Source organism: Mesoplodon densirostris, chromosome 7 (genome assembly GCF_025265405.1).
Source record: "Mesoplodon densirostris isolate mMesDen1 chromosome 7, mMesDen1 primary haplotype, whole genome shotgun sequence".
NCBI classification, from domain to species: Eukaryota; Metazoa; Chordata; class Mammalia; order Artiodactyla; family Ziphiidae; genus Mesoplodon; species Mesoplodon densirostris.
In genome coordinates this window covers 117081103-117095448 of record NC_082667.1, presented here as the reverse complement: position 1 = coordinate 117095448, position 14346 = coordinate 117081103, and the positions used below count along the sequence as shown (strand labels likewise).

General features: G+C 51.0%; 1 protein-coding gene across 2 annotated transcripts in view; it reads right to left on the bottom strand.

The window, feature by feature from the left end:
- Positions 1–14346, bottom strand: part of PKNOX2 (PBX/knotted 1 homeobox 2) — a 255788-nt gene that overhangs the window by 179970 nt on the left and 61472 nt on the right. For both annotated transcript variants that reach the window (XM_060103560.1, XM_060103561.1), the window contains exon 2: positions 2635–2704. The gene's annotated coding sequence lies outside the window, so the exon portion shown is untranslated. The remainder of the gene's footprint in view (positions 1–2634; positions 2705–14346) is intronic.

Sequence of the window (14346 nt, the reverse complement as noted above, 5' to 3'; positions counted from 1 at the left end):
CGGGTTGCACAGCAGGAGGTTAGCGGCGAGCAAGCAAGCTTCATCTGCTGCTCCGCATCCCGCATCGCTCTCATTACCGCCTGAAGCATCCCTCCCCTCCCCCACCCCCACCCTCCCGATCCGCGGAAACCGTCTTCCACAAAACCAGTCCCTGGTGCCAGAAAGGTTGGGGAGCGCTGAGGTAGAGGTTTCTACCAACTGCAGGGCCTCCTAACACCAGCGTGTCCTCGGGAAATGCCTCCCTGGGGAGGAGCCTAGCCTGGCTGCGGCGGCGGGGGGTGGGGGTGCCTTTAAACCCAGACACTGGGTGGGTTTCGACAGTTTGGTTCTTGGAGGCAGGTTTCCTTGGCCTGCCTCGGGAGTAGACGAGGCTGTGCTGGGCCAGACCTGAGGAGCACTAGCTGTGGGAGTGTGCCCCCAAAGACGGCTGCTACAGCATAGTACCCCCCAAACACACTCTCCTTTGGATACTCCTCCTTTGAGACGTGGCTGCAGGGGCAGCGTCCAGGTCCCCTTCTCTAAACCCAGGTGGGCCTTTGTGCCTGCCCCCAACCAGGGCAATGTGTGAACGTGATACCGCTGGGCTTGGGCAGCGCAGCCCCGTCCGGCTCCGGTTCCCTCTCAGGACGCTCCCTCTAGGCATCCAACCACCACCTTCTGAGGATCCACGTTATGAAGATGTCCAGGCCACGTGGAAAGGGCACGTGGGCCTGGTGGACAGCCCCGGCTAGCGCCTCAGCCAACAGCTGGTATCCACCCCCAGAGGGATGAGCGAACGAGCCTCCAGATGATTCCAGCACCCAGCTTCTGCCCCAGCAGAGACCCCAGACCTGTGGATCCGAGGCAATCTCCCCACTGTGCCCTGTTTGAACTCCTGACTCACAGAATAAATGAGCATAATAAACGGTGTTAAGTCACTATGTCTTGGGGTGGTGTGTTACCCAGCCATCGTAACTGGAACACCACTCGAATTAAATTAGAATGTTTGCTATCTCCCTCGCAAATCCAGCCCTCACTTCAGACTTGCACACTGTTCCCTCCTCTGCAGGTCCCGTCCCTTCCCTCCTCTTCCTCCCCCTCCAAAAGGCAGGCTCCGCCTTAGCAAAAAACACTCCCAGGAAGAGCCTTTGAACCTTCCCCTTTCAGAGTCCCAGGACCTGAAGATCCCCACTCTTCCTCGTTCCTCTGTGCGGGTCCCAGAGTGTCCCCACGAGGGAGCTCCCCCAGGTGTGGGTGGGCCCGGGCCAGGCGCCCGGCTGCTCTCGGGGACAGGGACGGAACGTGCAGACTTATTTCCCCTACACGCACCCGGGTCTCATGAAGCTTCACGCTCGGCTTGCTTCCTCTCACACTGACGTGATCGATGAGGCCCCTCTAACCTCCGGTGCGAGGAGACATCGATTCTCACAAAGGTCATTATCTTCCTACTCTGGCTCCCCCCACCCCGGCCCCATCTCCTAGGTAGGCTTTCCTGGAACAGGATGGAGGGAGGCACTCTTCCCGGGCCCGGTGTCTGGGGACCGACCACTCCAAGCCGGGCGGAGAGGGGATGCCCTGGGAGCCGCGCCCTGTCCATCACAAAGGCACCAGCACTGCCGCGCAGGCCATTAGGCGGAGGGCCGGCGCCCTGCTCACTCACCGGGCAGCCATCGGCAGGATGTCCGACGATCGCAGGGCGACCATTCTTATGATTTATTCAAATGCTCATTACAGTCAATCTATTTTTACACAGAGGTGAAGATGTGCGCTGATAACGGTTAATCATTTAAAATTCCGTGGACGGGATGGGAGCCAATGTACTATCTAAGCCGCAGCCGCTCAGCCCCCGGGAGCCCCCGAAGCAGGGTAGGGAAGCTGTGCAGCCTCAGGCCAGCCCTTCCAGCTGACATTGCCTGCGCGGCGCCTAGGTGGAGGAGGGTGCAGAAGGGAAACAAGGAGCAGGGAATCCCAGACTAGCCTCCAGGAGCTCACAGCCTCGCTGAGGGCACACAGCGAAGTGCGGGCAGAGGCATGCCCAGCAGAGGGATGAGGCACAGCATCTCAGAAGAGGGAGAAATCACCTCCAGCTGGATTACCGAAGGAGGTCGCAACGAGCAGACTGGACTCAGGCCAGGGCCTACAGGCAGAAGAAGACTTCTGCCAAGTGGGAGAACCAATATGAGCAAATACACAGACGGATAAGGTGGGGAGCAGTTTCTGTGCTGATGGAAGGGAAGCGACCAGCAGTATCTCCTTTTTCCTCCCTCATGTCTCTCTAGAAACAACCAGACATAAAAGCAAGCGCGAGCTATGAACTTGGCCCAGGTCCTCCTCTCACGGCCTCCCAAGCTTAGCCTGCCCTTGCAAACTCAAGAGCTTCCCTCTCCAACACTCAGGACACGCCTAACACGTCAGGTCCACCTTAACGCACAATCAATACAGTCTAATTAAATAGGATGTCATGTCACAGGGCCTCTTCGTCACTTTCAGACCTCATCTAATTAGAGGTCCACTGTATTTCACATTCTGACTAGCTCATTGAGACAGGGTGCGTCTCTCACACAATGCAGGGCTGTGAAAGATCAGGTTCAGGGCTGGTCTTTAACCCATAACCTTATTGAGTCAGCGTGGAAAATGCCAATCAGAGTTACTCACAGTTCACAGTCCCTTTTCTGGTGAGCGGCATGGAGGACGGCCAGCCTCAGAGTCCTGCTCCAGAGTCAACCTGTCAGTGAAAGAAAACATCTTTATAGGCTGTGTATGATTCTGCTGGGAGCGAGAGGAAAGATCGGATGCGGGTAAACTCAGAAGTGGGTCCTGCTCCGGAGCACAGGCAGGGCCGGCAGCCCTGTGTCCCCACTGCTGAGTGGGGGTAGTTTCCTGAGCAAGGAGCTCCTGGTGCAAAACGACGGTTGTTTAGAGGACTAACCAGGACGGAGAGACAGGATTTCTTGCGAGTTTCATCCCCTTCCCCAGAGAAAAAGAGGCTCATGCCTGTGGGGAGCCCTGAGCCGACCAAGGCAATGATCATTTACTGATGCCACCTGTCTGACGGAAGACACCGTGCAGGGGGGACAGAGCTGAGCAGCCCCTGGGGAAGCTGGCAACCTATATGGGGGAGCTGCCCAAACAAGCAAACACCACCACCAATGCTGTGGTTTACGGCAGGATTATGGAAAGTCCAGATGTAGGAGGGCACTTTCAAGTAAAAGTGAAGAGTCCCATTGGGTTAGAAGGGAGATGTGCGTGGAGAAAAATGATGGGGGCGTGACTGGAAAGATCAGAAAACGTGACTGCTTTCAATTCTCTTCTTGGGATAAAGCAATAACAACGAGAAGAAAAACCCAGCACATATTTATCAGGTGTCTGCTCCGCGAGCTACACTCTCCAGGTGCAGCAGGAATGAAATCCACAGCTCCTGTAATAAAAGTGCCACCACGTCAGTGGCGAAATAAGAATATCCATATGAAACATCATCCAATAAGACGAGAACATACATAAGGTAGTGCTGAACTGTGTGGTAGAGACCATAACTCTCTCTCCACAGAGAAACAAAGTTGGCGACAGCTGGGGCCTTCAAGGAAGTTTTCAGGGGGAGGGAGACCTTGACTGGGGTCTTGGAGGACTGGTCAGGAAAGATTCGGCTGGTGGAAGAAGAGAGACGGCATTCCAAGAGAGGGAGCACTCTGAGCAAGGGTGACGGGGGAAAGCATGGAGTGACCAGGGACAAGGCAGGGGCTGAGAGACCAGAGGAGGGAGTAACGCTGAGTAAGCAGGGAGGGGCCAGAGCATCCGGGCTCCGAGTGTCGGGCAGAGAGGCCAGGCTTGCGCTGTGAGCTCCTGGAGCCATTGAAGGTTTTCCAACAAAGGAAGGTCATGAAGAAGAGGACACTCCCCACCCCACCACTCTTTAGTATTTTCCTTTTAATTAAGACAGAGAGGCTCCCTGGAAGAGGTAGAATTTCAGATAGAAGATTCAGGCATGGGGTGTAATACAACGCGCTCATGGAAAGATGTCCCTCTTGTTCATGATGATGTCGCCCAGGATGAGGCACTTCCTCTGGGGCTGGAAGGTACTAATATCTCCAGGACCAAGACTGGTGACTCACGCAAGGACCTCAGAGACAAGACCAGACCACTGAAGGCAAGTGCGTGAGGATGAGGACTGCACCTTATGCATCTTTATAGCCCAGCATGTGTCAGGTTCTCAGCAAGTGTCTGTTGAAATGTTCAGTGATGGACTCTGTTCATTCTAATCAGTTTTCACAACCAGCCTCTGGCTGGCAATGGGCTCCAACTTGTAATCTTCTAAACTACTGACACATTGCTACTGAGCATACGTGAACTCAGTACAGGAAGTTTCTATAGGCTGAATTGCAGGGAGTGGGGATTTATCCCTGCCCTCTTGGGACTGTCAAGACACCAGCGACTTGGAAGAAGATATAGCAGACTTGCCATTTGCACATGCTGCTAAGCTGTGAAGGACGGCCACTCTGCTGGGGAGATGGATTCTGATGGGCAGTGTTATAAAACTTTGAACAAGCTACAAGGATGGCCCAAAACTAAAAAGTTAATTTCTTCCTCTACCAGTTTTTATTTCTTGCACAATAACATCATGACAACCATAAATTAAATAAATTTGAAAATTTTTAAAAATTGCCCACAATCCCATCACTCTAAACCATCAAATTATTACAGTCTATGCCCACATGCAAATCCAGTTTAATTTTTTACACAGTTGTAGAAAAAGATTTGACACGAATAAACATACCAAACCCTACTCTTACATTCAAAAATCAATTGAAAAATCACAGATTGGGGTGACCTGTTTTTTTTTTTTTTTTTTTAAAAAGACAAGGGTTATTTGAGTTAAATGCAAGCAGAGGTGGAGCCCAGGGTATGGTGTTGCTGCCAAACCCATTACATTGATCCTAGTTGCCTAAATAGCTATACGGTGGCCAACCAAGGGGAGAATGGTCCCCTCACTTTAGACTTATCAATCCACATTACTTTTAGATGAGCTGTGGCATCATATTTTAATAAATTTGATAGTGATGAGTAGAAGAGAGAGGTGAGCAAAGACATCTAGTTCTTTTAACTAAAGTTAAAAGTTTAGCAGTTAAAAGCACAAGCTCTGGAAGCAGACTGTACAGGTGTCCATCCCAGTCCCACCACTTCCTGGCAGTGGGCCCATAGGCAAGTTACTTAACTTCCCTGCGCCTCGGTTTTTCATCTGTAAAATAGGGCTAATGAGGGTTCTGCCTCTGAGGTTGGCTGTGAGGGTTTAATGAGTTCATATACCGTAAAGTGCTTAGAACAGTACCTCACACAAAATAAGCACTCATTGCATGTTAGCTGTCGTTGTTGTTATTTTCCTTATTAGGAGGCCGTGAGACAGAAGATATGGGAGAAGAAACTAGAGATGGACCTTCATTTGTCCCTCTCTAATATGACCCATTGGTCCTACCTAATTCTATTGACTAAAGCAACAATCTCTCTCCCACCAGGTGGTCCTCCAAATATTTGAAGAAACTCTGTGACAGAGAGGCTGCGTTGCTATACGCGGTAGAATTAGGGCTAATTGACAGATATTAGAGGAAGCCAATCCTCAGTTCAATACAAGAAAGACTTCTCTAGCCCTATGTACCATCCAGCAATGAGTTAGGCTTTCTTGGAAGGTAGTGAGCTCCCAACACGGCAAAGAGAATCCTGTATTGGGTGAGAAGATGCCCCAGAGAGCATGGTCTCCCAGACTTGGCTTCCCCCATCTGTAAAATGTGAAAAAACATTGTGAGACTGGGAGGGTTGACAAACATGTATATTGATAAAACATTAATAGTGTCTTCTTTCACCACCATTTCATAAAGTAATTCAACCCCCAAAAGTAAGGAGAGCAAAAAGGACTGACCACCTTTTGAACTCTTTGAAGTGAATGGAGCATCATGAAAAGCATCCCCCCCACCACCATCTCTGTCTCTTCTCTCTTTCTGTCTCTATCTCTCTCTGTCTCTAACTGTCCATCTCTCTCTCACACACACACATATACACACATATGTGCACCTGCAACCTCTGCACATTGTCCTTGTTTTTCACTCCTCACCATGCACCAGCAGACACGTGCTGGGGAACCACGTGTGTGATATTTTGGGGCCTTCCAAAGCCAGCAGCCTGTAGTCCTGGAAGGCAAGTGATCACGTCAAAGGCCTTCAGACAACGGCCCTGCAATAATGCAACGAGAATTGAAACTCAGGCCTACCCTACTCACCATGAAGATAAACTTGAATCATAAATGGAATTGAGCATTCATATTTATAAATATGAGGACATTTATGAAATGGTAAATGAGAGAGCTGATGAAAGTTCATTGTTAAGAGGTGGGGAGAAGTATAGAAGAAAGCTTCCCACGGGAGGGAGCACACTAGAACTTGACCCTCCATGCCCAAGGACAGCTGAGCGAGCTCCCACGAAGCATCCTAGGTAAGTTGGAAGGATGAACAGAGATGAGCCTGGGGCTTAGCAAGGACCACAGAAGGCACTAGACCAACCAAGGGCGTCATGGGTTCACACCCTGAGTCCATCGTTCACTTACCGTGTGGTCTTGGACACGGAACTTTAACCACTCCCTGCCTCAGTTTCCTCATCTGCAAAATGATAGTGCTCGACTAGATGATCCTTAAACCAAAATTCCATCTGACATCTATACATCTCTGAAGCTGCCCAGACTCACCCCCGTATCACAGCTCAGTATATGATGGTGGGTAAGAGTAAAGACACAGGAGTCAGACAGTTCTGAGTTTAAGCCTGGGTCCAGCACTTTCCTAGCCTTAACCTCTACAAACCTCAAGGTTCGCACCTTTAGGAGGGGGATAAGAGTAGCGCCTTTAAGTGAGATGATCACCGAGAGCATTTTGTGCGATGCCTGGAACATATTCAAAACGACGAATGAGGCTGCTGTTTCCGTCTTCCGGTGTTAGGAGGGCTGACAGCCCAGGAGGGCTGGCAGAGTCTGGATGGGAAAAAGGAGGCAAATCAAGAAGCCTGAGGGCTTCTGCATTCATCCCACTGCCTGTGACAAGCTCCTCTGTTACTATCCCAGCCAGACCTTTAGGATGAGGACAAATCGTGACAACCTGTCCTCAGGCACCGAGACTCTCTCTGGATGGTCCCCCATCTCTGAGAAGCCTCTGTAGGCACATGAGCAAAACTCCCAAAAGAGAAAGAAAACTTGGGGCTTCCCTGGTGGCGCAGTGGTTAAGAATCCACCTGCCGATGCAGGGGACACGGGTTTGTGCCCCGGTCCGGGAAGATCTCACATGCCGCGGAGCGGCTGGGCCTGTGCGTCTGCAGCCTGTGCTCCGCAACGGGAGAGGCCACAGCAGTGAGAGGCCCGCGTACCGAAAAAAAAAAAAAGAGAAAGAAAACTTGAATAGACCCTCCCGGGAGGAAATGCCTGCAGGGCCACTCGTCCCCCCACGGTGTGTCCTGTGTCTCCCACCCCAAGTCCCCTCTTTGCTCCATATCTGCTCCCCTCACCCCCTGACGACAGCTCGCTGTGGGTTACATTAGTCCAGTGAGGCTGTCAGTGCCAGCATCACAGGCCCTGGCCACCAGGCTCTCAAAGACACAACAACTGGGTAAATGAATACTGAGAGGATCACCTGGCACTAAATGTGTGGCTCTGAGAAACGCACCCACCCAGCACTGAGGGTGCTGCACAGGCTTCCTCAAAGCCTGATAAGAACAAGGCTGATTCCCCACTGTCCTCAGCCCCCCTGAGCTGCAGGCAGTGCTGGGCACCCAGCTGCAGAGGACCTGGAAATTGTCCCTCAGCCATGCTCCCCAGGCCCCGTCCAGGCCCGAGACTCTAAGCTGGACCCCGTTCCTGTAAGTGGGCACCCTTGGAGGTGAGAAAACACCAAGTCCCGAGACATGCTTATTCTCCAATGGGAGCACCCCTGCTCTTCTTCCTGGCCCATCGTCACTGCCCCGCCTCAGGCCTCCTTCTCTCTCCCCAGGTCCCCCAATCGGTCTCCTGGCCTCCAGCCTGGCCCCGCTTTTGCCCATCCACTACCTCCCGCAGCCCGGCATCTTCCTGAAACACAAATTGCGTCATGTTCGTTCCTCCTCAAAACCCTCCAAGGACAGCTCAGTGCCTGGCAGAGGTCACCCACTGGCAGCCCCTAGCTGGCCTCTTGCCTGTCTGATGTTTTTGTAAATTCTGCCAACAACTGAAAAGTGGAACATTTCACATTTGAAAATCCAGGCTCCTAAGTTTTCTCCAAAATTTGGATGACCTAACAACGCTGATCTTGCATTTCCACGTGGCAATCACCAGATGACGCTGAGTATCAGAGGCCCCCATTTTCATCAGGCACGGGTCCTCCTGTCTGCCCCCCAAAGAGAGGGCAGGTGTCGCCTGGAAGCCGCTTCAGTCACAGGGCAGGGCACCTGGAGGCTGACGCACGCTGCTTGCTGAGGGTTCAAGGTGACGACACGGAAGTGGCTCATTACGTTCTCAGCTGCGCTGTTCCCAGCCAGGCCCACCAAGGGTCCCTCCCTCTCTCACGCCCCTGGGCAGCTCCTCCATTCCAAGTCAGGAGACAACCGGCAAAGGTCTTAGGGATTTTTCCAGGAATGCCAGTGACTACCAGGCAGGTGCTGAAGGGGCCCCACCCCAGGGTCCAGCCTCTCCTCACCCCCAACTCAGTGGAGGCTGCATCCCCTCCCTTTATTTCCATCCCACTGTTCCCATCAAAGCCCTAACAGCACATATTTTGTTAATTGTACAAACCTAATGGGGGAATGCATTGGCAAAAAGGGTAATGGCCATCAGACCAGCAATAAAACAAAATTAATGGCCCATAGGAAGAAATCATGTCCACTTAATCCCGGCTCTGAAACTCTAATAGAATAATGGAATACCAGCAGAGGGGTTTTTCTCTCCATGCAGATTGCTTACACCATGTTAATCACTTGCAAAGCAGGCCACATACCACTCCGCTCACATGACCCTCCAGGGAAAGTAGCAGACCAGAAACATTTAGTGCCAGGCTCATTACTGACAGGCATCACCAGCAGCAACACCTTCCCCCATCCCTGCCTCCCCAGGTGACTCCAGGACAGCCAGCGTGAGGTGTCATTGCGAGTCATCGGGTGTGGTAGGCCGGAAAGTGAGACACATGATACCTAATAATAGCAGACGTTTATTGAGTGCTTACTGTGTGCCAGACACTGGGCTGGCTGAGCACTTTCTATGTACTGTATTATAACATCTTCATCTTCTGGAGCTGCAGAGTCCATCAAGATAGCCACTAGCCACATCTGGCTTTTTAAATACAAATTCTAATTAATGAAAGTTAAATAAAATCTAAAATCCAGTCTTCAGCCTCAGTGGCCGCGTTTCAGGTGCTCAACAGCCCCATGTGGCTAGTGGCTGTGGTACTGGGAGCTCCAGCTAGACGGTGTTTCCGTTGGCACAGGCGGTTGTACTGGACAGTGCTGCTCCAGAACTTTGAGACCGTTTTAGCTCGCCCGTTTAACAGATTCCGAAATCAAGGCACAGAGAGGTGAGGCAAGCTGCCCAAGGTCATGGCTGATGTGGGTTCTAGCCCAGGTCTAAGTCAGCCTGCCTCTGGAATCCCGACCCTCCGCACTATTTCTTTTTTTTTTTTTTTTTTTTTTTTGCGGTATGCGGGCCTCTCACTGTTGCGGCCTCTCCCATTGCGGAGCACAGGCTCCGGACGCGCAGGCTCAGCGTCCATGGCTCACGGGCCCAGCTGCTCCGCGGCATGTGGGATCCTCCCGGACCGGGGCACGAACCCGCGTCCCCTGCATCGGCAGGTGGACTCTCAACCACTGCGCCACCAGGGAAGCCCCGCACTATTTCTTGATACAACCAGCAGTCCAGGCAGCTGGGAGGCCTTTGGAGGGAAGTGGGCTGTAGAAACGCCCTTCTGTTCGCTGCAGGCCCCACGACCCCCAGAAAGCAGACAGACCCCAGTGCTCCCCTGGGGTCTCCCCACAGTGAGACCACTATGGGGTCTCAAACCCGGGAAGGTCGTCTGGAGAGGGAGGTCTTCATACATCATCCAGCCCAACCTCCTTCGATTTATGGGTGAAGAAACCGATGCACAGAAAATTAAGTGGCCTGTCCAAGGTCAAACAGCTGATTAGGAACAGAGTTAGGACTACAATCCAGGTTTCCTGACGGCCGGTCCTCACTGGCCGAGGGAGAGAACAGAGCCATGCCCTGAGAGAAGGTGACAGAAGGAGGCGGTGTCCCTCCAGCCTTCCTGGAGGGTCCTGGGCCAGGTCAGAAGAGGCTGGGATGCGCCTAGGGGTACTCGGCTCCGAGGAGAAGAAGCAAGGGAAGAAGAGACGCAGGCACCGGCCTAGAAACCGCAGGGGTTCAAAGCGTGACACTGCATCGCTACTATCTTTGGGGAAAATAGTAGAGCAGGATCTATCGCAATTAAAAATACACATACGCTTTTCCTCAGCCGCCCCAGTTTGAGAATGTATCCTATAAAAAGAAAAGTACCCAGGCATAAGGATAATGCAGCAGCTTCTGCAGTGGGACAAAGTGAAAAACAAGCTAGATGTCCACCAGTAGGGGAATGTTTGGGTAACCTGTGGCACAGCTATGCTATCAATAAATGCAACTATTCAAAAGAACGAGTTAGAGCTCCATCTTTTGCCGTGAGAGATGGCCATAATGTTCCAAGTAAGAAAAGTAAGTAGCAGACTGATGTGTGCGGTGTGATTCCATTTTTGTAAAAGCGGAGAAAACTCCAGATTGAGTGCATCCACGTGCATAAGTCTGTGTGAGCACAGAGGTGGTGTGGAAGGAACAGCCCAGATGTTCACGTGGGTGCGAAGGCACACCATTGTTAGCACATCTTTGCCTTGTTTCGGGTTGCAGAGAGCGCTGCCACTTCTGTAATTTTTGAAAAAAAAACTCAATAAGGAAAAGAAAAATAATTGATATAAGAAAGAAAAAGAGGTTGGACTTCGGAGGCAGCCAGACCAGACTGCAAACCTGCTTACTTACTGGCTACGTTGCATCAGGCAATTTCCTTAACCTCTGTCCATCTTGGTTTCCTCACCTGGAAACTGATGATAATAATATCATAAAGGGAGGTTGAGGAGAGATGGATGAGAAAATGAATTTAAAGCTACTCAACAGCCTGGGCCTTTTTATCAATGTTGAGGGACTAGTCTGCCCAGTACACAGAGGTACTTTCTGGATCGACCCTGCTGGCCACTGTCATAGGACTTAACCAGATGCTTCTCAGGGCCCCCATATTCTGCCTTATATACAGTTCTATTACGTCTATCTCCCTCCCAGACTGTAAGTTCTTTGTGGGCAGGAACAGTACCCTGCTGATATATTCATTCATTCGATCATCCATTTATTCCATTTATTATTAAGTTAATAATAACTGAATAATTATGTGTTAGGCATACGCACCAAGCACTGTGTCTGACATTAGAGATGTAACAGTGAACGAAACAGAAAAGTCCCTGCTTTCGTGGGGCTTGCTTTCTAATGGGGGAAACAAACTATAAATACAATTATACAATGTCAAGAGGTGATAAGCCATAAGAAAAAAATTCAACAGGCTTGGGAGCAGAAGTGGCTGAGAAGGGAGGGGCACCTTAGAGAGAGGGGACAGGAAAGAGCCTCAGAGCTCCTGAGAAAGTGCTCTTCGTGGCACATGCCGCAGACCCAGTGACGTTAGTAGTTACGCAGATGATGTTAGTTTAAGAACAAAATAAAAATAGATTTGATGGAGAGCAGAGAACAATTAAGACATCTTAGAAAGCATCCCTTCACTTCTGGGTATATACCCCAAAGGATTGAAAGCAGGGACTCAAAAAGACAATGTGTACCCCATGTTCATAGCAGCATCGTTCACAGGAGCTGAAAGGTGGAAGCAACCTAAGTGTCCGTGGACGGATGACGGATAAACAAAATGTGGTCTCTATGTAAAATGGGATATCGTTCGGCCTTAAAAGAGGAAGGAAATTCTGACACGTGCTGCAATGTGCATAAACCTGGAGAACATTATGCTACGTGAAGTAATCCAGTCACAGAAGGACAGATACTGTATGAGTCCACTCACATGAAGTACCGAGAATAGTCAAATTTACAGAGACAGAAAGGAGAATGGCAGTTGCCTGGGGTTAGGGGAGAAGAGATGGGGAGTTTTAGTGAATAGATACAGAATATCAGTTTTGCAAGATAAAAAGGTTTTGTAAACGGATGGTGGTGATGGTTGTACAACAATATGAATGTGCTTAATGCCACTGAACTGTACATTTAAAAATGGTTAAGATGGTAAAGTTTGGTATGTGTATTTTACCACAATTTTGAAGAAGAGGATAAGGGAACCCAGGGCAGACAGAGAGAGTAGGGAACCCCAAGTCTCTGCAGCCACAGTGGGGGGGAACACAAGACACTGGGCCTCCCAGGCCAGTTGGCCAACAGGGGAGGCAACTTTCCTATGGAAACATCTGAGCCAAGGCGATTCCAGAGGGCTGAGGCTGGACAAATGAGACACGATTTAGGGTGAAAAAGAAAAGGAACTGGTGGGAGGTGGGTGGCGACGGACAGCCCTGGGCCCCTTTCTAGTCTGAAACGAAAGACAGTCGAGGAATGTATCTACAGCAATAAAACGGTGAGCAGGAAATCTAAAAGGAGAAGGAATCAGAGGCCAAGAACAAGAGGGGAGGATCTGGTCTTCTAATCTGATTCGGCAGTGAGCAGTATCGTGTGCTGGAAAGGGTTGTAGACAGAACCTAGGGGATGGCGCTGGTTTTCACGTCCCTTTGACCTTCTGTGTGTCGCCCTCACTCTCTGGGTCTCAACTTCTTTGTCTACTGAACCAAGTGGCTGGATCAGAGCAAGAGGAATCTTAAGGTTTTAGGGGTCCACAAACCCCTTGAGACTTTATCCAGAATGGTATTTGTGTGTACATTTTTCTTTAGAGAGATTTCCAAATTTTGTGAAGCTTTCAAGGCTGTCCATGTCCCCAGAGAGATTAAGGATCACTGGAGGAGATATTCACTAGGCTCCCATTCAACTGGACATTTCTAAGATTCCGAGAAATCTTGAACTAAATACTAACAAATCTTTGGGCCTCAAAGAAATCAAGATGTTTATTCCTGCCTTGCCTGCAACAAGAGATATTATACAAACGAAGTAAAATAATGATATGTTTTGAAAAGTTAAAATTATTTCTCTCATGCAAGTAAAGATGGTTATTTTTGTTGTTTCATGGAAAGCAGGAACAGTTCTGCACCAGGCTTACAGGCAGAGGAGGGAGGCCAGCTTGTCCGGGTCCTGCATCCTGGACAAAGGCCGCACGGCAAAGGGATGGGATGTGCTACGGGTCAACCCTCCTTTGATGGAAAATGAGAAGGCCCTTGATTCCCCTTGTGGAGAGGGGTCTAGGCCAGAAAGGAGAGTAAACACAGCCTCCCCAGGAGGTGCAGCCCAGGCAGAACAAATGCATCCTCTTGTGCCAACAAGTCGTCATCTTGCATCTGGCATAACTTGGGAGGAAACTGTCAACTGCGTGACTGGGAAAGTGGCAGGCTGAGGATGTGTCAGGGAGAAGAGCCCAGGCAGAGGACAGCATCCGCCACCAGAGAGCAAGACCCAGACTGGAACCGTGCGTCCTGACGAAGGCAGGGTCAGCAGGGTAGAGGGGACCTCAGCACAATGGCAGCACCAGCCAGGAGGAGCAGCCCTGGGGCAGTGTCAGAACCACGCACTGTTGGACCTGGATGGGACTTCAGAGAGCATCTATCCCTCCTCCTCTTTTCACATTTGCAGAAACGGATTGACAGAGGGATGGAGACTTACCAGGGAAGCCCAGGATTGGCAGCCTGGTCAATTGCTCCCTTCCTTCACGTATAAAATGTGTTTTGCATGCCAGATGCTTTACTAGGTCGGAGATCAATAATAAAGGACAAATCAGCTCCCTGCCCCCAAGGAGCCCCGTCAAATGGGAGAGACAGATGCCAGCTGATTAAGGGGCGAAATGTGATCCAGCAGGTACGTAGCCACCACAGAGGAGGGCTCCCCCACTTCAGGCAGGTATATCCAGATGGGGGTGAGATGGGGACCCAGCCGCTCCCTCTCAGACCAGGCAGCGCTGGAGGTAGTGGGAGTATTCCGTCGGCGGGCAAGCCAAGCCAACAGCCGCCAGCACGTGAGAGAAGGGTGCCGGCACGGCAGCCCTGGAAAGGAGCCTGAGGGTCCGGCCCCGCTGGGAGAGGCCATGCGTGGCAGGCCAGGCCCCTCCAAACAGTGCTTCCCGCTCGCTCATCACTTCCTAACTCGCCCCCGGGGGCCTGGTC